Here is a 25,620-nt window from a genome sequence, read left to right on the forward strand (position 1 = left end):
AATTTCACTTTGTGCACCTGTACCCTTATTTGTATGCTTTCTGTTTTTTTTCTTTTAGTGTTATGCTCTTATTTTCACCACATATTTCTCTTTATTTGAGACTAATTTAAAATTGGAAATGTACACAATTTAGAATGTTTCTACTTTAAGAGCACTTCAGAAATTTGGGGTAAGTCAAATTTAAAAATAAGCCTATTTTAATGCAAAAAAATTAATATCATGTATAATTGAATTCATAATACACTACACATTTACCTTCTTAAAGATCACTTGTTTAGAAGCATTTCAAAAAGTGTTGGGGCAAGAGAAACTTCTCTTTTAATTGCAATTTCCATTTACTTTTTGAAATACCATTTTATAAGCAACTAGGACTGCTACAAATGTTACTTTAAACACTGACATCGGGCTCAGCGGCGTGGCCTAGCAGCTAAAGTCCTCACCTTGAACGCCCCGGGATCCCATATGGGCGCTGGTTCTAATCCCGGCAGCTCCACTTCCCATCCAGCTCCCTGCTTGTGGCCTGGGAAAGCAGTCGAGGAAGGCCCAAAGCTTTGGGACCCTGCACCTGTGTGGGAGACCCGGAAGAGGTTCCTGGTTCCTGGCATCGGATTTGCACGTACCGGCCTGTTGCGGCTCACTTGGGGAGTGAGACATTGGATGGAAGATCTTCCTGTCTCTACTCTCTATATATCCGGCTTTCCAATAACAATAAATCTTAAAAAAAAAAAAACACTGACATCTCTGTTTCCTAGACTGTGATTTTCTCCTTTCAAACTGTCACTCTGATTCAAAGCTCTTGGTATTAATTACTATTTTTTTATACTTTATGATTTCTTCTTTGAACCATAAGGTAATGAATATGATAGAGTTCTATTTTCAGTTTTTCATTTACTTAATATTTTTATTGGCCATTACTTCATATTGCTTTTATTCGGATAACATTCTTGGCAAATATTTCATTTTGTGACACTTATGGGCCTATTTTATAGTCTATTCTATTTAGTGTTCTACGTATACAAGCCTGTAATACATACTCTTGAGATTCTTTCCTAAAGATGTCAATTAGATTAAGTTGCCTGATAATGTTTTTCCTAGTCACCTTTTCTGAACTTGTTCTAACAAATATTGAGAAAAATACATTAAGACCTCCAGTTCTGATAAATTAGTGGTTTTTGTTTTTGCTTTGTTTACTTTCTTTTTGATTTTTATAGAGAGAGAAGGAGCGAGTGAGCAACAGAGAGACAATAGGAGATGGGAGAAGGGGAAGAGAGGAGAGGAAAAAAAAATCTTTCACCTGATGGTTCATTCTGCAGATGGCCACAGCAACCTGTGCTGGCCAGGACAAAGCTAGGAGCCAGAAACTCCCTCTGTGTCTCCCACACAAGTGCAGGAGCCAAGCACTTGGGCCATCTTGTGCTGCTTCTGCAGGTGCAATTGCAGGGAGACTGATGTGAAGTGGAAGAACCAAGACACAAATCAGGATCCATGTGGCTGCAGCATACATTATCAACTTGCTTACTGAGTTTTATTATTGATATGGCTATCTTCAGGTCTGCTATACTGTTATTTACCTTCCATTTCTTTTTTCTTTTTTGTTGCTGGATTTCTTGTTGCTTTTCCTGCTTCCTCCATCATGGAGGGTCATGTCTGAAATTATTTAGAATAATTTTAAAATATATTACGTCTAGCCCACTTTAACTTTTGCTGCCATTTGATATAATTGGCTACGCAATTTTTCTTAATTTGGAATTATTTGTTCTAATTGACTTTTTTTCTTTGTTTTTTGGGTCAAAAAAATTATATTGATTTCTGTCAGTAATACTTAATACAAGGATGTGCTAAAAACACTTCTGAAAATAAATTTTAAAGTTTATTTTGGTGTAAAACGTTTGAAATACATGTATAATATTTACAGAATATATATTTTTCATCAATGTTCTATTTTTATAATTTATTTGAATCACACGAATTCAGAGACGGAAAAGAGAGAAAGTAAAAGAAAGAATGCACATGCAAGAGAAAGCTGTGTTATTTAGTTCACTGTCCAAATGCTCACCAACAGCTGAGATCAGGCCAAAGATGGGAGTCTAGAAATGAATCCAGGTCTCCGACATGAGTGACAGGATCCCAACTACTTGAGTCATCACTGCTACCTCCAAGGATCCACATTAGCTGAAATGTGGAATCAAAAACAGCCGTGGACATTGAAGCCAGGCATTCCAATGTGGGGTCCAGATGCCCGGACTGGTTTCTTAAGCAGTGGGCCAAATGACCACCCCTTTTATCACTCTCTTTAACAACTCTTCATATGCATGGGATTTTAATTTCTTGCATCAAAATAAGCAACTTTTAGGTATGACTTCCATTAGCATTTTTTCAAGTACTCTCATTCCATTTTCTTCTTTTGAGAGCTATTTTCCTCTGTTGAGACCAGCTATCTCTTCATTATGAATGCTTCCTTTGTATCCTCAACTCTAATAACTATTTGAAACTTCTTCGTGCTGACTAAAACATCCAAGTCAACCTATTGTTGCTTTTGTGTCCATTATACTCATCGTTTGCTCAAATTCTTTACTGAAACTGAATGAGGTTTGGTGTCATTAGCATAAATAACAGAAAACTAAGAACAACTTTTTGATGCTATAGTGGTGCATACAATGACCTAAAAACTAATAAATTGAATTAGAACATAAAATACCCTGTTAAAATAAGAATATTATATGATATAATACTAAGCTCTTGTGAGAAAATAAATTCTTAATCTCAATACAAGTTTATGGTACATACAGTACTTAATTTAAAAACATGCAAATTTAAAAATTAAATCTCACTTTTCATCTTGAAAATAAAAAAAAAAAAAACAACTAAATTCTTCAAGGGAGTCCTAAATGGGAAAGGCAGGGGTAGAAAGAAGAGAGAAGGATCTTCTATCCATTAGTTACTCTCCAAATAGCCAATATGGCTGGAGCTGAGCCAATCTGTGCTTCATTATGATTTTTTAGTGTGTATTCTTTATCCCTTGGTATATAATATATCAAGCTCACTAAGCTGAAAAACGGGGTGGGGGGGAAGAAAACACTGATTATTCATGGCACCAGAAAATAAACATTAATTGTATGAGGTGAAATACCAATGAGAATTTTTTAAAAAGATTCTTTGCTTTTTAGCAATTCATACAAATAGTGCTTAGTTTATCACTTTATATTAATTACAGCACATGATGATACTCCTATCGTTCTCTGAAGAAGTCCCCCAAACTGCTTACCTGGCTCCTGAATGTATTAAAACAGTATAAAAATAGTTGAAGATTTTTTAAAAAATCTAGAGGGAATCATTGATCAATGTTTGGTATTCTTAAATCAACTCAAATAACTTATTGAAATACAACAGCCCAATGCCATATAGTATCAACTCATATGCAGGCCTTTAAATAGGTATAAATGGGAAGCATTGGGTAAGGTGTTCAGTAATTCTATTGATATCCAGAACAAAGTATGATGACTAATACAGTTCACAATAGAGAACCAAAATTATGGATCTGGATTACTGAAATAAAAATTTGAAAAGACAAGTTCAATATGCTGGTATTGACAATTATAGAAAGTTTTTTTGATCATGCCATATACCTTATTAGTGAGGGAAAAGAAATAGCCAATTCATTAGTCCTTTCCATTTAAAGGACTCACTAAACTTCAAGTTCTCAATTAATCACAGTGAAAACAGAAACAACAGCACTCTGACAATCAAATGCAATGTAAGTGCTTTGAACTAGATCTATGAGAAAATAAGTCATTGCTGAAACAATTATGAAATCTAAATAGTTTGGAGTTTAGTTAGCTGATAAACAGTAATTCATATTCCCCATTTGTTATCTTTGCCAAATGTACCAGGGCAGTATTAAATGTTACAGTGGGAAGAAACAGGGTGAGAGTTATACTGGGATTCTGTATTATCTTTGCAATGTTTCCGTAAATCAAAAAGTATTCTAAGTTTCTTAAAAACAATCAACATCTTAAACAACGTGAATAATTATCAAGTTTTCTTGTGCAAGTTTTATAATGTTGTCCTTTCTATTGTGACAAATACTGAGAAATAGACTCAATTGAAGCAAGAATAAGAGGTTAATATAATGCTATCAAAACAGCAGTCAACCCCAATTCTGCATTAAACTTATTGTTGTACGTAATTTTATAAGTCTAGTCCCTAAACAATCAACAGCAAACCAAAACAAAGGGTAGATATACTAACTGATAGTTAAAGGAAGTACTTAGAATATGCTATTTCAACCTTGGGGTGTAGATACTGTCATTTTATTAGCATGGTACAATTGATTTCATTGCTTTGCACTTGTAAGCCCAACTTTAGAAACTCACTAAGCTATTTCTACAGATAAGTAGAAAGTATTTTGTACATCAGTATTTCTAAAAGCACTGGATGTCAAAAATGCTAGTTTTCATAAAATAATTCATCTGTAATTATCCAGAAAATTACCGGTTTTATCTGACTATATTTTTCCTCTAATACAATACATATGATATGTGTGTGTGTGTGTGCGCGCTGAAGCTATTTTTCTAAATATATTTTTATACTTTAGAGACTCCTCTGCTGTCTTTTTACAATTATATACTGAATGCTATAATAAAACGCTTTCTTATTTCCTGAAAACAGTCCATATTTGAGCCTGTTCCCAAAGGTGACAAAATCCTTTGGCTAGCTTTGTGATAAACTTAGCTGCTAAAATTGGTTATGGGCTTCAAGTCTACAGTAAAGAAATCCTGCTTTAAGAATGTACCTTAAAAAGTAAAAATAATTTCTGCTGTCAGAACTCATTTAGAATATAGAATGGTGGGCTACAATGAAAGAAATCACTAACCTATGCCTGGCTCTGTTTCTAAATAGTTGCGTAGTTTTGAGAATATGACCTCAATTCCTTGTTGGTCTCTGGTTTTCTTCTTTGCAAATTTGAGGGTGGTGAGTAATTTAAGAATCCTGTACTTTTGTTCTTAAAGGCGAAAGAAAAGTGGAAAAGAGGAAATGCGCAATTTCATTTGTAATTCAGTGGAACAGTAAGGAAGATAAACAAAAGGGAAATGCATTAATTATAAATATACCCATAGTGATTTAAAATGGTAGTGATTTCTCAACTTGACAGAGTAGCCCTATTAGTTCAGAATCCCTTCTTTTTATCCATTCAGTTTGAAGAAGAAAAACTTAAAATGTCTGAAAATAGTGTTGCATTAAGGTTATATTTCAAATCTACAATATCCAGCATTATAAAATATGGTTATTAGCTCTCTGTAACAGTGGCTATATATGATTCAACTGTCTATTCATCAAATAGCCTATAAAAATAACCTGCAGATGGATTTCCTCAATCACTCATTCAATAAATATTTAATGAGATCCTATCATACACAAAGACTATTTAACTATATGACAAATTTGTATGTTTAGTCTAGAGACATGACTTCCTATTGAAATGTGTATATTTAGGGCAACAAGCACAGGAAATAGCCATACTGAATAGCATCATCTTTATCGAAAATATTTAGGCTAATATGCAGAAAGGGATGATATGTGCAAAGTCACACACCTGGTCAGCTGCATAAATGGAAATTAAACATATGTTCTGTGTCCAAATGCTGGTCTCTCCATTAACCTTCTTTGAATTAAATGTCATCTAATATACTACAACATTATTTAGAACATATTCACCCACAATAGCTTATGCATACAGTGATAATCACAAAGCTTTTCATCAGGTGACAGAAAACCACTTCAAATGCCTTAGAGAAGTGAATTGATTGTCTCATGCAAATGAGGATCCCACCATCTGACTTGAGGCACAGCTGAATCCAAGTGCTCACATCATCAAAGCTCTGACTCAGCATCTGTGAGGTCTCCCCTTCCCTTTGTGCTAGCATGATTCTCAAGCTGGATCTTGCCACAAGGTAGCAAAAATGACCACTCTAGTAAAATTCTGCTGAATTATTATGACCCAATTTGGGTTATGAGAATGCTTCTGGCGGCAGGAAATGGGAATCACTGATGTATGAATTTTATGGACTTGCTAGTTATGAAGGAGAGAAATCTCAAAAATCTTCTTGAAAGACAAAAATCATAGGTCACATACATACAGAGATATGCACAAAAATGCAAAATGAAAAGGCTGTCTATTTAGAGAGATCTCCCTGGAAAAAGCTACTCAGATTTCCTTCTATGCTTTATCAATACTATCATGTAATGAACACGTGTTCTCTTATAGGACCATGAACTTACTAAAGATATCAACCATCCTTTATTCTTGTTCAAGTGACTACTTCTGTATTGCTTAGCATAAACCAAAAATTAAAGCTTCTAAAATAAAATTTTAACTTATAAAATGTTTTGTACTGAAACATGAGATGGCTAAAATACATAAAACACCTGAAAATAAAAATGACTTAAAAGTCTGAGCATGATAAATGGATTTTAGAGGTAGATTGTGTTTTTAAGGCAAATTGGAAAGTATCCCTGAAAATGTTGTTACAATTCATTTATATGCATTAACTGATTCAAAAAAATTTGTTGCTTGTCTACTATATTATGTCTACTATAAAAGATGCATGTAAAAATAGAAAATGGGTAATTTTAGTTGACATTAATATTTAAAATAAAATGTTATCAAACACAACTGTGCACATATCATAAGCAGTCAGTTCTGAAACAGACAGTTCTTCCAATCATGAAAAACAGTTATTTAATCTAGCCTGGGAAACTAAAATAAGTTATGGTATCAGACATACTTCACAGAGGAGGTCAAGGGTGAGTTGGAATAATAAGGGATTGGGCTCGGCGGCGTGGCCTGGTGGCTAAGGTCCTCGCCTTCAACCCATATGGGCGCTGGTTCTAATCCCAGCAGCTCCCCTTCCTCTCTATCTCTCCTCTTCTCAGTATATCTGACTTTGTAATAAAAATAAAATAAAACAAATCTTTAAAAAAATAATAATAATAAGGGATTCAGGTGAGAAGGTTAAGAAAAGACAGATCACACAAATGAAAGGGATGGCATGAAGATTTACAAGCATAAAGAAGTATAGCAATAGCTAAGCAAATAGCAATAGCCAAGAAGTAGGCTGTCAGCTGATATTTGCATTTCAGGAAGTTAGAAATGAAATACAAGGATGGAGACTTAGTAGCTGAGTAAATCATAAAGGATCTTGTGTGGTTGATTAGCAACTTTGAATCCTACCTTGAAATATTAAGCTACAACAGAATGATTGTAAGTAGGGGTGTAGAGTAAATCATCTTTTAGGAAAACCAATTTGGAGGCTACATAGTGGTGAGAAAAATATGAACAATTAGGTATGTTAAAGTAATTGCAATTAGAAAACATAAAGGACTGAAAAAAACATATCATATAAGAATGGAGGGGCTCTTCCAGGAACCCAGGAACCCAGGATGGCAGAAGCAGAGCAAAAGAGGACGAACACCTTCCAGAAGTTCATCTACCGTGGCATGGACCTCGACAAGCTGCTTCACATGCTGCTGGACCAGCTACTGGATACTTCCTATGAGTAGCTCAATCAGCTGTACAGCACATGGCAGCAGCAATGGCTGAGCTGGGGCCTGTGACAGAAGCAGCACTTGCTGTTCAAATGGCTGTACTAAGCCAAGGAGGAAGTGCTACCCATGGAGAAGCCTGAGGTGGTGAAGATGTACCTGTGTGACATGATCAATCATGCTGACTGAGATGGTGGGGAACATGGTGGGAGTGTACAGTGACAAGACCTTCAACCAGATGGAGATCAAGCCAGAGATGATCGAACACTACCTGGGCAAGTTCTCCATCACCCGCAAGCCCCTCAAGCACGGCCAGCATGACATCGATGCCACACACTGCTCACATTTCATCCCCCTGACCCCCCTCATTGCCGTCAAAGTAAAGGGGTGCTGCTGTTGCTGCCAAAAAATGAGGGCAGAATCTAATTTTGAAGAGTTTTAAGGTACATAAACTACAGAATTTATTGACAACATCAAGGAGATGGAATTAAGAATGAAATATTGAAAAGCTGCTAAGACCGAAAAGTAATTTGCTTTATGTACATTTTACATTTATTTTCATTTAATCTGAGTGGCGAGGAAGTGGGGACAAGGCAAAAACATTGAGATAAAGAGAGGGGGCCCAGTGGCGTGGCCTAGCGGCTAAAGTCATCACCTTGAAAGCCCCAGGATCCCATATGGGCGCCAAGTCTAATCCTGGCAGCTCCACTTCCCATCCAGCTCCCTGCTTGTGGCCTGGGAAAGCAGTTGAGGACGGCCCAAAAAGCTTGGGACCCTGCACCCGCATGGGAGACCCGGAAGAGGTTCCTGGTTCCCGGCTTTGGATTGGTGCAGCACCGGCCGTTGTGGCTTACTTGGGGAGTGAATTATCAGACGGAAGATCTTCCTCTCTGTCTCTCCTCCTCTCTGTATATCTGACTTTGTAATAAAATAAATAAATCTTAAAAAAAAAAGAGAGAGAGAGAGAAACTGGGCCCAGCACAGTAGCCTAGCGGCTAAAGTCCTCTCCTTGCATGCACAAGGATCCCATATGGGCACCGGTTCTAATCCCAGCAGCCCCACTTCCCATTCAGTTCCCTGCCTGTGAACTGGGAAAGCAGTCGAGGACGGCCCAAAGCCTTGGGACCCTGCATGTGGGAGACCCAGAAGAAGCTCCTGGCTCCTTGATTCAGACTGGCTCAGCTTCAGACATTGCAGTAAATGGAAGATCTTTCTCTCGCTCTCTCCTCCTCTCTGTATATATTTCATTTTCCAATAAAAATAAAATAAATCCTTAAAAATGAAAAAGAGAGAGAGAGAGAAACATTGATCTGTTGGCACACTCTTCTTCAGATATCCTTAATAGCCAGGATCGGGGCAGGCTGAACCCAAGAGTCAGGAAATTCGTTTAGATTTCCCAAATGGGTGTCAGAAACCCAAGTGCTTGCATCATCACCTGTTGCCTCCCAGTGTGCATATTAGCAGAAGGCAGGATTGGAAGCAGTGACAGGATTCCAACCCAGGCACTCTGATATAAGATCCACCTGTGTGAACTACTCGCTACTGTGTTGAATGTTGGCTCTGAGCTAGGGTTTCAGCACATGAACTTTGTGGGACAGAAATATTCAACCCATAAGAGAGATGACATCATACTATCACTTAAAAAAGTAGCTTTGTACAATTTTATTGAGATAGTTTAAAGAGCATAAAGTCATGCCATTTAGTTGGTGCCAGCAGGGACAAAGAGGTTTCACTTAGTATGCATGTGGATCACTGTCTGTTATTGGATAGACAGATGCAAGCTACTCTGTGGTTGTGCTGTTTCAACAGCCCAAGATTTTGCATTCCTACTTCTCATTATTCAGAGTCCTATTGTCACTTCCTGTGGTATTTCCACAGCTTAGAGTAAGGAAGAATGAATAAGCAATCTTTTCTTGACCAGAAATCATTCAACTAATATTTAAAATAATGCCATTGAGTAAACAGATAAAAACTCATGTTAATACATTCAAAATAGTAAGACTGAAAGTACAATGCTGGTTTCCAGGAGCTGGGGGGAAGAAAGGAATGAATAGTTGTTGCTTAATGGGTATGTAGTTTTAGTTTGGGAAAAAGAAAAAGTTCTGGAGGTGGATGATCATGATAGTTGAACAACAGCATGAATGTATTTAATACTGCCAGAGTATAAAAAATATGATAGATAAACATCATCTCATTAAAAAGAATTTCATATTAAACAAGGAAATGCTATTTCATAAATGTTTGAATGAAAATCTATATTGTCCAATTCATAAAAGTCGCACCAAAAGCATCATTATGTTATACTTTTGCAAATTCTACAAAACAGAATATAAAAATGAATCTCATGAGCGTGTCGCAGTAAAAGCTCATCACATACCAAGTAGTTACCAGAAAACTTCTCTCTACATATGTAATAAAGAACAGTTAAAGAGGAGAATACCATCACATCATTTGTAGGAATACAACTTTGACTACTAGGACTTCAGGAAAAGGATTCTGGATCCCTGTAGAAGTCCCCAGAATATGTTTTGTGAATCTTTGTCTTAATCTAGTAGATATTTGGACTTTTTGAATCCACAATTGAAAACCACTGCAAAGGTTTCAATACCTAAACACACAAAATATAAAAATGAAGAGGTATAATATTCCAGTTCCAAAAGACAAACATTGTATATTTTCTTTGTTTTTTGGTAACTCATATAGAGTACAAAAATAATATATATTAGTGAAATTGACATCTTGAGATTTGATTATTGTTTATAGCCCTTGCCTCTCTACTCCTGAGGAACACTGGCTTTCTGCCTATTAAGTGTTGATTTTTTTTTATTCAGTGGAGCATTAAGCTTGAGATTATCAAATCAATTGAAAGCATGTCATCCCCCAAATTAAAGGAAAAATAAAAACATGAAGAAAGAGGGTGAGAGTGAGAGAGGGTGGGAACTATCATTATATTCTTATAAAATATTCGTGTACATGAAATCTGTTCCCTTTTATAGCAATACATTTAAAAATTTAAAAATTCAGAAAAAATTCAGAAAAAATAAATGAAGAGACATTAAAATAGACTAAATTAGGTCCTAGTGGATGCTTGGTAAGGGTTTTCAAACTGGATTGCTAATTTGCTGAGAAATCCTCAAGGGCTAGATAGAGTTGTCAGTATCATCCAAGTACTTCCAGATTAAAGTAAGCAAGTGGACTCAGCTCGATTTCTGAAAACATTTCTTATTTTAGATTCAGAAGTAATAGTTGATAAATTATTCTCCAGTGAAACAGGAATAACAGCTCTAACCAGGCAGACTGCAGCTAGAGTGCTAATTATATATGGGAGAAATGTGTTCCATATAGTATTGACTGCTGTTGGGTAATATATACTACTATTACCAAGGACATGTTAAGTTAGATGCTCTTACCTGCTTTGTGCGAATATAGACTCTTAATATTAAATTACCAAGGCCTGGAGTTAGTGACACAAAATGCAATATCATTGTAAGAATTATGTGATTTATAGAAATTATCAGGTTCTAATTAAACAAAATTATTGAATGAAATTGGCTACCTCAAAATGAAGTCATTCAATGTAGAATTTCATAGAGAAAATGAATTATTTTACATGCATGTCTTAGGTGATCATTTCACTACATTAACACTGTGACTAACATCTCCCCAGTAGCTATCTAAAGAATTATCATGCTATTTACTCATTCAAATAACATGGATAAAATCTAGGAATATCATTTATCTCAAAAAAAAAAAAAATACCGCAATGCTTCCCAGTAAAACCTGGGACAAAAAATGTAATTTTAACTCAACATTTTAGGTAAATAATAAATGACTGTATTTTTGAAAGTTTGTGGGACATGGAATTAAAGGATGAGTTTATTTAATGTTAAATATTTTGAAATTCATGCATAGCTTTTTGGGTGTGGGAGGTGACTATTATGAATTTCCATGAACTTTCTGAAGACTCTTCATATTAGTGAAGAGACTGGAATGCTTTTCTGAAGACTGGGGTTTTGTTTTATTTTATTCCAATTGATAAACCACATAATAGGAAAGGAATTTTTAAAATTATACTATAGCATTCAAGTGGACAGATAATACAAAAGACTTTCCTTTTTTTAAGATTTATTTTTATTGGAAAGGCAGATGCACATAGAGAAGGACAGACAGAAATTTCTGTCCGCTGGTTTACTCTCCGAGGAGCCTCAACAGCCAGAGCTGATCCAATCTGAAACCAGGAGCCAGGAGCTCCTTCTGGGTCTCCCTCACAGGTGTGTAGGGTCCCAAGGCTTTGGGACATGCTCTTACTGCTTTGCCAGGTAACAGCAGGGAGCTGGATGGGAAGTGGAGCAGCAAGGACACAAACTGGCATCCATACAGGATGCCAGAGCAAGCAAGGTGAAGATTAGATCATCGTGCTCAACCCTTAAAGTTTTTCTATTCACATGTACAGAATAAAAGTGAAATTATGTCAACTACAGTTTGAAAAGTGTAGAAACATCGCCCAACGATGGGAAAAGAAAACTAATTTTTAACTAACTTTTCTCATTGTGAATGGCTGGTATTAGGGAAATTTGTGTATATCAGTAGCCTGGGAAATACTCATTCACTCTATTCCTTCTTTATAATAGCTAACTTGGCCAGAAATGTGATTAATTCATTTACTTTCCCACATGTTACTATCACAGCAAGGAGAAGTTTTGACATTGAGGCAAGTGATTAGTTGGCCGACATTTCTCTTGTTCTAATTAGTGGATTTAGTTTTAACTTTGAAATTCAACACTCCTTAACAAAACCTGAGTGTTTTTTAAAGATTTTTTTTGAAGATTATAATATTGTAAGTTTAATCTTCCCGGAGCTTTGGAATATTTCCCCCATCTCATTTAGTATCTGTTCCCTGAAGACACTTTCATTGTGGATGTCTTCCTTACCTATTATCTAATCTGAGGTAAGTGTTATTAAAACAGTAGCTCATGTTTATACTTTTTATTTTGTTTTGCTTTTGTATTCACATTTACATGAGTTGTACTGAATTTGCTATCAATAAGTGTTCTTTCCTCTTTCTCCTGTACCTCTGAGGAATGCTTCTTCCATCTGAACCTTGGGGCTTGCCTTCTGGTATTCCCTTTTTCCCCCACTGTTAAAATTAAAAACACATACATCCTCGGTAAAAATTATTGCATGATATTTTACTCCATATGTTCAAATGTTCCTAATCTGCTTTTTAAAATATGTATTTGTTTGAAAGAAAGAGTTAAAGATGGAGAGAGATCCTCTGTCTGCTGGCTCATTCCCCAAAATGGCTGCTCAGCTGAGGCTGGACCAAGCCACAGCCAGGAGCCTCGAACTCCATCTGGGTTTCCCACATAGGGGACAGAGGCCCTAGCACCAGGACCATGTTTTCCAGGCATAGTGCCTGGGAGCTAGATAGGAAGTGGTACAGCCACGATTCAACCAAAGCTCATATAGAAGGCCAGGGTCACAAGTAATGGCTTAATTCTATCTGCCACAGTGCCAGGGCACCACTAGCTACTTTTCAGTCAAATTATATCAACAATATTTCCACATGTTAATTCATATGTTTGATAAGCAAACTGTCTAGTATAAGCAAAATTCTATATAACACAAGAGGTTTGTTCCACTGTTTCATCATCTAGTGAAGAATCCACAGTACTAGACTAATAGTCATAGTTGAAATAACCCTGTATCAGTTTATTTTTGGTGTGATTTAATCCAGCTGTTCTTGTTTTGTTGTTATTGTTGTTTGGTTTTTTTTTGATTTATTTACTTGCAAGTCAGAGCTACAGGGAGAGAAAAAGAGAGCTCTTCCACCTGCTGGTTCATTGTCCAAAAGGTCTCGAAAGTCAGAGCTGGGCCGGGCTGAAACCAGGAGCCAGGAGCTTCCTTTGGGTCTCTGACATGGATGGCAAGGACCCAAAGACTTGCACCATAATTCCCTGTTTTCACAGGAGCATTAGCAGGGATTTTGATGGGAAGTGCTGCAGCTGAGAATGGAACCACTGCCAATATGACATGCCAGAGTCACAGAGAGTGCACCAGAGTACCACTGCTAATCTAACTGTTAAGTTTGGTAGGAGGATGGGGGCATCACAACAGCCTTTATTCTACCTAAAAGGCAATCATTTTTCTCAATGTTCCTACAAGTTTAAAATTCTTTATACTTATGATAAATTAAGAGTGAGGGCAGGGAACCGAAGCTGGGATGAGCATGAGTTTCGTTTTGTTTTAAATGATTTCATCTGACAACACTAGCTTGGTCTCTATAGTCACACATTTTGTTTCATATATAAAATAGCTTTAGATCAAAACATATTAACTCTTTTTATTGAATTTTACATATAAAAATATATTAATAAAATGTATACACATTCTACTAATGACCTGTGTCCATTTGCAGATTTTCTTTTTTTTTAAGATTTAATTTATTTAATTTTGGAAATGCAGACTTAGAGAGGAGAGACAGAGAGAAAGATCTTTCATCTTCTGGTTCACTCCCCAAGTATCCACAACAGCTGGAGATAAGCTGATCCAAAGCCAGGATCCAGGAGCTCTTCAGGGTCTCCCACGCGGGTGCAGGGTCCCAAGGCTTTGGGACATACTCGACTGCTTTCCCAGGCCACAAGCAGGGAGCTGGATGAGAAGCGGGGTTGCCGGGATTAGAACCAGTGTCCTTGTAGGATTCCAGCACTTGAAAGGCAAGGATTTAGCAACTTGGCTATTGCACAGACCTCATTTGCAGATTTTCTTAATGTAAAATTAATTTTAGACCAAATCAATAAAGTGTGTGTGTGCTTGTGTGTGTATTTTTTGAAGTGATGCAACTTGTTCATATTAAGGCTCTTGCCTCAAGTTGTATAAGCTTCAAACCACACAAAACTTAGTAAGGTACTCGTGGTAAGGTTTTTTAAGTAGTACTTGGAAGTATGACTTTAAAAAAAGATATTTCTGAAAATATTTATACATTCTCATTATAGAGTTCACAGTAGAAAAATTAAAGTCCACTAAAGTGTATTAGCCACATTTTTTAACCACCAAAGATACAGATATAATTATGTCCTAGCATCCCACTGATTTATTATAATGATATTGAGATATATACATTCAAGGAATCAGATTCCTGTTCCTTAGAGAAACTAAAATAAGATTTACATACTGATTTGCTAAGTGTAGGCCAAATTTTCTTTCCGTGAAATTGTGCAATCATGTCTTCTAGCAACTTTAAAAATAATTATAAATAAATATTGGCTTGGTTGGTGCACACACAATTGCTCATAGTTGCTCATGCTAAAACAAGGGATGATAAACTTATACAAATAAAGTGGCTTATCTGCTGACTCAAAAGAAAACTAGTTCAGCTTGATTTGACATACTTATGCACCTGGACTGCATCAATTTTATAATTAAAAGAAGTGCTGAGATTAGCTTGAATTGTACACTGTCATATTGTCTTAAGACAGAAAGCTAATTCAGTTCATCCACCAGTGTTGAAAAAAAGGTATAAAGTGTGCTATCATAAAGGTCTAAGAAACTAATTCTAAATTAAAGAAAAAGTCTGACCAGGATGATTTGTTAAAGACTTAGAAACCTTACAAATTTTCAGGTAAACAGAACTTTTGGAAAGCATAATTACCCTATTTTAGCATTATCCTTGTAATAAAAGTATTAGTTGAATTTAGTTCTTATTGATTTTTAGTTTCACATCATAAAAAGCATCCCTGCAGGCATCATTGGCATTTTTCTGATTTCATTGAACTTTTGAGGTTAAGAACATTTGACAGATATTCTAAAATTATTTTTACATTTGGAAAATCAATTTTCCATTAAAGACCTCATTTTATCAAATTAATATAGCTTTTGTGGAAAACAGGCATGGAGATCCCCAAAATAATAACAATAGAGTTACAATATAACCCCTGAATTTCACTAATGGGTAGATATTCAAATGAAATAAAATCTATCAGTTGAAGAAACATCTACACTCCCATGTTCACTGCAGTACTACTCCCACTAGTCAGAAAATGGGAACAATCTACCTGTCCAAAAAACTAATGAATCGATAGAGAAAAGCATAAATATACCCATAAAATATTACTTAGTCATAAAAGGATGGAATTTTGTCATTTACAATAACATGCATACAACTGGAGATGATTAATCTAAGAGTAATGGATAAATCAGAGAGAGAAATGTCATATAAACTCACTGTTTAGCAATTCTAAAAATATTTGTGATCACAGGAGTTAAAAACATAATTGCGCTTACAAGAGATTGAGAAGTATTAGGAAAGGCTGATTTGATCGGCCTTACGCTGTAGCTAGACAGTAGTCTGAATTTCTTGGGTTCTATTAAAGGAAGAATGGAGCTAGATAGCATTACTTCACTGTGTATTTCTCACAAGTAAAAAGAAAAGCAGATTATTAGAATTTGTCCACTATAAAATATTAAATGCTTGAAGGAGAAATATATGAATCCTGTTTTAGATTATACCATGTATACATATCATGAAAATTATGTAGAATAAGATAAATACATGCAATTGTTTATATTACATTTTAAAATTTAAAAATGTTAAAAAACATATTTTCCAGGAAACTATCACTAGACAATTATATGGAACGGTGAAAAGACATATTGAAATTTAAATTAATTAGAATTTGTCCTGAAATCACAGATCAATATCAACACAAATGAATGGCAAGTACATAAAATCAAAGCATAATGTATAAATATATATTTATAGAAATTAATTGAAGCTTAGGTTGATTGTATCTGCTTCCAGAAATGGTTTTCATGGCTTCTCCCATTCTCCTGACAATGTCACTGATCCAGAACACCTTATTTCATATTCTGGGCTTCAGAATATCTGAAACATTGTGATGATGTGAGCAGAGTTCTTTCACTATCAACATTCCCTCAACATGGTTCCACAGCCTTTCTGGATACATACTTTAATGTTAAGAGTCTACTACTTTGTGAAGAACCCAGGGCATTGGATGTCAACTAGACTTGAGTGGTCAGCAAAAGCATAACTCAACACTATAGCTGTTCCTAGATTACAATAGGTCATCAAGGAAAAACTACCTTTGAGAAACAGATTTAACACATTAGGTGTTTTTTTGCTTCTTTTGTTATGTTTTGTTTTTGCCAATAACTCCTTACTATCAGATAACCCTGAGTATATTTGGCAATGTATTTCATTAAAGTTTTTTATTTGACCTCAAAAAATGAACAGCAAATGTTGCAAAAAAAAAAAAGAATGTTTCACTTTTCAAATTCAATCATTAGATTTTATTATTCCAAGTACTCTGCATAAATTTTTAACTTGTCATTGGGTACTTAGAGTGAATGCCTCAAATTTGTTTGATTATGATTGGTTCAATCGATAAGCTTCTTTTGAGTTTTCTTTTTCCGTTTAATTTCTTTTGGTTCTTGTTATGGTGTCTTGTTATCTGTATGGTAGTTTAAGATCTATTCTTTGTTTTCTTTTTTTTTTTTTTTTTTTTTTTTTACTTTTTAAAATCAGAACAATGGTTTCCTCCCTAATAGTATAGGACAACTTGGACAGTAAGAAGCATGGGGGAATTTTCTAGAGTGATCTTTAGTATCTGCAATAGGTAGTCACTTACATTTGTGACAAACCAGCAAACATTATATTTGTGCATTTCATAGTATGTGAATGTTATAAAGACAATTCAAAATAATCATATCCATGTGGAGCTCAGGGGCAAAGAGGTCACTAAGTCAATGAAATGGCGACTAATATCAAGGTCACTGGCAAGCAAGATGGCGGCCAAGGACAGAGCCCTGGGCGTGAACCAGGGCAGGAGTCACATTGTTTCAAAGAAAGACTGATTGTCCAGGGCCAATTCACTCACCTTCCCCTGGCCGATGGGAAGTGGCTTCTGCAGTCATGCTCCTAGTAATTGGCTCCCAGTTTCTCCCCCTGGAATTCCTGAAATTTCTGGCCTGAGGCTATCCCTTACCCTGTATAAGGAATTGAATTTCCCCCACAAATGGGAACTGCTTAGAGAGAACCCCTGTCTGTCTGTCTGTCTCTGGCGGGCCGGGAGGCTGGGTGGCAGGCAGCAGGCTCACCCCTTCCGGCCACGGGGTACTAAAAGGAATCTGTGGGAGAGACCCCGCATATATGAACACTTAAAACATACTTAAAGGTATGCGTGTTGAAATAACTAAGTATTCTGATACATGTGACTTTTTTTGTAATTTAACATTATTGTAAAATGTTAATGACAAATTTTGCTGGTGGACTTACAGGTGTTCACTGCAAAATCATTTTGTCTTCTGTGTTGGAAATGTTCATAATAAAACCTTGGAAAACAATTTGAAATACAGATTCTTCATATTCACACCCAGTCATTATATATGCAGGCTGTAAAGCTTCTTAGGAGCCAGGCTGTTGATAGTTACAACTTTTCTGAGATTTTTCCCTGAATTCTCTTTGCCCAAAGTCATGATTAAAAGTCTTTGTAGTCTGTGAAGTCCTCTGGGCGATAATGGGGGTGGGTTTCTTTGTAATCACCTTTAATTTTCTGATCCTTTAGAATTACAGTTGTCAGAAGGTTTCTGTTGTATGGAGTGCTATTGTTATGTTTCTTTTTTGTTCTTCTATGGTGCTTTTGCTTGGGGCTATTTTAATGATAAAGTTGTTCCAGGATGCTAGCCCAGTATAATCACAAAAATAAAAATTGAGTCAAGTCGGTTCTCCACATAGCAACCAGTTTCTTTTCCATAAAATACCTATTGGTTCATATTTTGCTGTTTAACAACCTTATCAAAAGTTTCTCAACAGCTTTAGCACTCATGAGCACATATCACTAAAGCCTGAAACCCTGAACACTGCCATATAGTTGAGCAAATACTGTGTTTGCACTCTACCTTTTGCCTTTGCCTTTGTCATGCCTACTCCTATTTCCCAAATATCCATGAAGGTATGCTATCCTAAGAATTAGTAAATATTGTTCATTTTGACAGTAAGAGCTCTAATTCTTTCATTCTCTCACCTAACGTTTATTCTCCACCTACTGTATTATAGGCACTATTCAGATAAAGGGAACCTCACACATACAAAAACCAAGGCATTCTCCCTTCAGAGCTTATGCCTGTGTGTTACAGAAGGAAAGGGAAAAATAATGAATTCACATCACTTATGCAAAAAGACTGAACACATACTGCAAGATAATTTAAGCACTGAATGATTTCTTAACTCTCCCTTTTATTGGTTATTTGTTTTCTCTCATCTTTATCAGTCTGCATAGGGTTTAGGATTTGTATGGGATTTAATTTTATTAAAACCAGAGCCAGATTCTTATTTCATTTATATCCACATTGTTTTCCTTTCTTCACTGATTTCCTCTTATTGCTATTATTTCTCCTCTTCTGTTTGCTTTAAATTCTCTATTATATTTTTGGTCATGAGTTAGGAGTATATAGTTTTATTTTCATCTTGCATTTGAAATTTGCCTCTCACTACTTTGTTTGATAGGTGTAGCTGGATTTTCATTTTTCTATCTTGATGAATGCTAAGTACTCCAAACTTACACATATTCGACTGAGTCTAGTAAAGCATTCTATGTATGCTAATTAAACTCCACTGATTGCTTCATTTGTTATACGTGACTGAGTCAATGATTTGACTCAGGTGTTAGAAGCGGGAATGTTATGGGGTGCAGCCAGTGACAGCCAGCACCCACTGACAGTGGGCTAAGGAGTTGATTAGCGCTTGTTGAGCTGGGCAGGAACAGGAACTAGGCTTGTGGTTAAAAACACCTAGATTAATTGGACTCATCTGTACCCAATATCCTGGCTAAATTAGGACATGGGGGGCGGGAGAAGAGTATATAAGGAGAGGTGAAGCAGCAATAAAGCAAGACTTCGCAGAGACTTCTACCATCACTGGTCTCCTGTCAGTGCTTCATCCTCAGACCCTCTCCCTGTCCATGTTACTGGCTCTGCTGGTCAGAGCAAGCATGGTCCCTGTGTACTGCTTAGATGGGACAATGGATATAGTATCAGGAGTTCCAGGAGAGGTGAGCCCTAGCAGTGATGGAATGTGGGCAGAGAAGCCAGGGAAAGGTAAATGTCTGCAGCTTCATAAGTGTGTCCAGGTTATCCGTTGCATGTCTCTTAGGATAACTTATATTGTTGGGGAAGCTAGGACATAGGTCTTCAGTTTAACGGATAGACTTAAGGGTAATGACCATTTGTTCCCCTTTTGGATTATGTTTAACTGGATTATGATTGGTTGGACTGCCATATAGACTTGTGATTTGCTATTTCTAGTATGCTCTATTATCACCAAGCTTAGTTAATAAAGACTCCTTAATAAACCTTAGACATGTCTAGTGTGATCTCACTAGCAACCCCGTAACACATTCACATATTATATATTTCTGACATTTTGTATAGTAGTTATAACAGTTGCTGACAAAGGGTTGCTAGGTCCCTAAATGTAATTATGGATATATCTACTTTTCTTTCACATGTATCAGTTTTAATTCATATATTGACTGTTTTTAGTTTGATGTACTCAAAATCAGGTTATTATGTCTCTTAGTTTATTGATTCTTTGTAACATCTGCATGCATTTCCAGTTATTCTATTGGCTTTGAAATAAACAGGTTTTTTTAAGATTTATCTATTTTTTTTTAGATTTATTTTATTTTTATCAGAAAGTCAGATACACAGAGAGGAGAAGAGACAGAAAGGAAGATCTTCCATCAGCTAGTTCACTTCCCAAGTGGCTGCAATGGCTGCAGCTGAGCCCATCCAAATCCTTGAGGCAAGAGCTGCTTCTCAGTCTCCAGCACAGGTGCAGGGTCCCAAGGCTTCAGGATGTCCTCTACTGCTTTCCCACATCACAGCAGGGAGCTGGATAGAAACTGGAGCAGCAAGACATGAACTGGCACCCATATGGGATCCTGGCAGTTGAAAGGGGAGGGTCAGTCAATTGAACCACTGTGCCAGGTCCTCTTTTTACTTTTTTTACTTTATTTTAATTTTTTTATTTTGAATTTTATGGTATAATTATGTAGGGTCTGAGATCCCCCATTTTATTTTATTAAATATTTGTTTTTAATGGAAAGACAGATATATATAGAGAGAAAAGGAGAGATAGAGAGAAGGATCGTCCATCTGCTGGTTTACTCCCATTGTGGCCGCAACAGCCTGAGCTAAGCTGATCCAAAGCTAGGAGCCAGAAGCTTCTTCTGGGACTCCCACACTGGTGCAAAGTTCCAAGGTTTTGGGCCATCTTCTACTGCTTTCCCAGGGCCCAAGCAAGGAACTGGATGGGAAGTGGAGCAGCCGGCATAGGAACTGGCACCCATATGAAATCTTGGCACATTCAAGGGAAGGACTTTATCCACTTGGTTACCACCCAGGCCCCCTCTTCTTATTTTTAACATTCACATTTATGACATATACATTTCCCCTTTCACTTTTCAACCTTATTATATTGTTACATTCATTGGAAGTGAGCTTTTTTCTGTGTAGCATATACTTGAGTAAAACATTTTTATATTGTATCCTGTTGATCTGCATTTCAGCTGGTATATTTTAACTAGTTATACTTAATGTAATAGTGCATATATGAGCCCTTTAGTCTGTGTTCAAAAATTTTCCTTTGGTTTAGATCTTCTATACATTTATTGTTGAGATTTAGTAGGTTACTTGAACTTTTTAGAATTCCACCTTGATTTAGTTTTTTTCACCCATTTCATATTGTTATGTTAACATATGTGACTAGTACTAATATCAACCTTACATCACTTAAAGAGTGTTAAGTTCACTTTAGCCTGTATTCTGTGTTTCTCATTTTTAAAGGCCTACTTCACCTACTATGTTTGGTTTTAGCAGGGCTTTGTTCCGTTTTACTAGTACATTTTGGACTATTTCACTGAGATGTGATTCCAGTGACAATATAATTTTCACAACCTTTGTGGTGGAATTTTCTTTAGCTCAGTTTGTCATGTAGTATTGGGGTTCCTACTTATCTGCCTTGGTGCTACATTAAAGGGCACAGAGAGGATCTCTAGTTGGGGAAACTGAGTTTCTCATTGGGAGGAAGAAATTCCAGGCCAACGGGCTTAAAGAGGCTTCTGCGGCTATACTAATTTTTTGTGCAGGGCTTTTCAAATAACACTCATTGTCTTCATGTGTGTAGATACAGGTGGGTGGCTTTAGTTTCCTAAAAAGAAGCATTCACTCTGGGAAATAGATGTCCATTGTGATCAGGATTCTCCTGTCATTTGAATCTGAATGTCGCCTTAACTAGGGAGCAGGGGATATTGTCAGACCTTCAGAGAGCTCTCTGCTTAACTGCTTGCTTTGACAAGATCCTCCCTCCTTGTGGGCAATGGCCACTTGCTAGGCCACATGCTAGAAAGGGCTCACCCTACTAATGTCCTTCAGTTTTCTTAGTTTCTTTGAGAAGGGGAGGGAAAGCTCCAATTCATAGGGGTAAAATGGCTCCAGGACTGAATTGCATTCTTGTGGTCTTTCTCTTTAGTTCCATCTCTGTTAACACTTAGGGCAAGGCAGATTTCAAGCTTTGCATAAAAGAAAGCCTTTTCCATGTTTGATTATTCCTACATGAATGCCTGACCTAGTCCTCCTTTTCTTACTGATAGTGTCTATTATTAAATCACATCATAGAAGAAAGAAACAGGCCTACTCGCCTACCTGGATATCGTATGTTACTAGGCTGAAATTTGGGAGTGAGACCGCTTTGGCAGTGAGTGGCAAGGACTTAACCAGTCCTGCCACTGCATTCTTCCCATTATTGTTCCTGGGTTTCCTCTCATTATTTCCACTTTACTTAGAGGACCAGGGAGAAACAGATCTATGCCATGTTAAACAGGACTGGAAGGTGGTGCATGATTTTTTTTTTTAATGCAAGCTCATGTGTCTATATTACTTAGTAAAGTGGTTTGAAGCTACCAATTTCTATGTCAGTATTTGTTAAACTGAAGTTGCGAATGCCAAAAAACATCTAAATTGTTCTTTTATTGTGTGCTGTGAGCACTGAAAGACAAGGAACCACTAATACACTGAACTCAGAAACCCACTTGAGCAAGGTCAAAAAAAACAAAACCTGTTTGTACTTTGGTTTTCCGGTCATTAAAATGTACTTGATAAGAACAATGATTGAGGCCTGGCACGATAGCGTAATGGTTAAGGTCCTCCCCTTGCACGTGCCAGGATCCCATATGGGTGCCAGTTCTAATCCCAGCAGCTCCACTTCCCATCCAGCTCCCTGCTTGTAGCCTGGGAAAGCAGTCGAGGATGGCCCAAAGCCTTTGGGACGTGCACCTGCGTGGGAGACCCAGAAAGAAATTCCTGGCTCCTGGCTTTGGATCAGCACGGCACCAGCTGCTGTGGCCACTTGGGGAATGAATCATCGGACAAAAGATCTTCCACTCTGTCTCTCCTCCTCTCTGTACATATGCCTTCCCAATAAAATAAATAAAATCTTAAAAAAAAAAAAGATTGATCCATAAGGGATAAGTTCTTTTTTTTTCTTGTGAGAATCAAATAGGAAAATATGTTATACAATACAAAAAAAATACATTATTATATGTAATGAGTTAATATTTTTCTATTTTGAGCTTTTCTTATATGAAATCTTAATAAACTATTGAGTATAAAAACTACTTCAAATAATAGAATCCTGATAGACACATTTACACCCATTGGATTAAAACGGGAAATCTAAATAATGTACAGAAAAACAAGTTGGGTACACTTGAGAAAAAGGAAGCTTGCACAAAAGAGGCTTGATACATATTTAATTATTTAAAAGGGGAACACTCCAAAATCAAGATCCCAAAATATATTTTGTTTTATGTTTCTACAGTTTTGGAAAATATAGCATCTTAATAAAGATGTCTACATAGACTGTAAAATACGTTCTTATGAACTTGATGTGGTCATTAGACTTAAGATAATCTGCCATCCAAATTTCACCGTTGAAATGGACAAAGTTCTCTATAAACATTTCAGTGAGATTAAGAAAGCATGGCAGATTTTATATATTGACATTTTTAAGAGGGCATTCATGTTAATTTCATTGAATAATTTTAGCCAGGGAACATTTGAACTTAGATGGTTTGATGATAACAGAATTCTATCACAGTAACTTTTATTTTTAGAAATAATTTCCACTTTTAATTTTTTATTTTATTTATAAAAGGATAGACAAAATAGGAAAAAAGGCAGAAGTAGATCTCATAGCCACTGATTTACTCCTCTGATTCCTACAGCAGCTGAAGTTGGGCCAGGCTGAAGTCAGGAGCATAAGATGAGCTTCTAGCCAGAATTAGTGTCAGGAATCCATGTACTGCCAGGGTGTCAAAATTTAACTTGGAAGAACAGTCTTGCCAAGTGGAGTCTGGATTAGTGCCTTTGCATGACACTGAACAGAAGACCAAGGTAAATTTTGTTCAGACTACTGTCCAATACAATGAGTGAGAACAGAGATATCAATTTTTTACATATTTATTTGAAATGTAGAGTTAGAGAAAGACAGATACTCTTCCATCTGCTGATTCACTTTTCAAATGGCCACAATTGCCAGGGCTGTGCCAGACCAAATCAAAGATCTAGACGCTTCGTCCAACTTTGTCTTTTGGGTAGCAGAAACAAAAGCACTTGGGCCATTTTCTGTTACCTTCTCATGCACATTAGCAGGGAGATGGATCCAAAGTGGAGAAGCCAGAATTTGAACTGCCACTCACATAGAATGCCAATCTTGCAGGCAGTGGTTTTAATTCACTGTGCCACAAGGACAACCCAAATACCTATTTGTCTATTTGTTGTTAATATAAGCCTGTTGAAATGTGCTCTACATAATAGAAATCAATAGACATGATAATTCTGCTGGAGAAATAAAAGTGATAATTCAGTTTTTAGATGAAGTTAACATATAAATCACTAAAGTTAACATATAAATATAAATCACTAAAGTTTGAATAAAGCAAACTACCTTGTATAATGTGAGAGGGCTGAATCTGGTCAGACAAAGCCCTTAATAAATAAAAAGAATGATTTTGTCAATGGATGAGGCAGTTCTGTCAATAAGCTATGTATAGACTACAGCTGAAACTACACATTCTCTAACTCACTAGCAGGCTGGCATATTACAATTTTAAACTTGCCAGGTTACAACAAATGTAATCCCAATCCTGTGTGTGTGGATGTGTGTGTATAAACACATGTATCTCAGTGTATGCATATGTGTATATGCACACACATAAACAAGCACACATCATGTTGTTACTTTTTTCTCATAAGAACTCTAACTAATGCACCGAAGTTAGATGATATTTACTTAAAGAAAAATTTAAGCCTTAGAATGTAGTTCTGTGAATCAAGATGGCGGAATAGGGTAAGGACACATTTATGCGGACAGAAAAACATTTAATCAGCATGAAGCAGAGAGGACATATTTCAGGAAATAGGAAGGGACAGAACAACAGCAGAGGGGTACCTGGAGACTGACAGACACAGGAAAGCAGCGGACACAACGGTGTGGTGTTGCAGAGACTGATACTCCAGCAAAGCGATCTAAACTCCAACAGCATCCGGAACGCCACCAGCAACCAGGTGGGAAGGGACTTTCACTGGGAGCTCGGGTGGTGAACCCAGACAAAGAACTGTCCGTTCTGCTGGTCCGTTTGATTTGACCAGGAGCAGAAACAGAGCAGCAGATCTCAGACGGGCAGTGCGAGAACAGAGTGGATTTCACAGCCAAGTCAGCTCCTTAGAGCTGAATTGGGCACCATTTTGTGTAAGGAGAAAAGGGCATGGGAAGGGATGGAGCATGCGCTGAGCTGGGAGTGAGCTCATTTCTGTCTCAGTGAACTGCAACGACGTGGCATTCTACGGGTTCCACCCAGGACAGGTCTGGGTAGCCCTCGGATCTGACGGGCAGCAAATCAAGAACTGTAGTGGTTGTATATCAGGTGCCATTTTGGACACTGTGGCAATAGCTTTGGGACTGCAGGGGACAATAGTGAACTGCGCATGTGCTGATCTCGC

The 25,620-nt window shown here is 36.8% G+C and overlaps 1 pseudogene; it reads left to right on the forward strand.

Moving 5' to 3' along the window:
- Positions 1-7,440: 7,440 nt before the first annotated feature.
- On the forward strand, positions 7,441-7,984 carry LOC101519564 (small ribosomal subunit protein uS19-like; annotated as a pseudogene).
- The last annotated feature ends 17,636 nt before the right edge of the window (positions 7,985-25,620 follow it).

This window comes from Ochotona princeps, chromosome X, assembly GCF_030435755.1.
Source record: "Ochotona princeps isolate mOchPri1 chromosome X, mOchPri1.hap1, whole genome shotgun sequence".
Taxonomy (NCBI): domain Eukaryota; kingdom Metazoa; phylum Chordata; class Mammalia; order Lagomorpha; family Ochotonidae; genus Ochotona; species Ochotona princeps.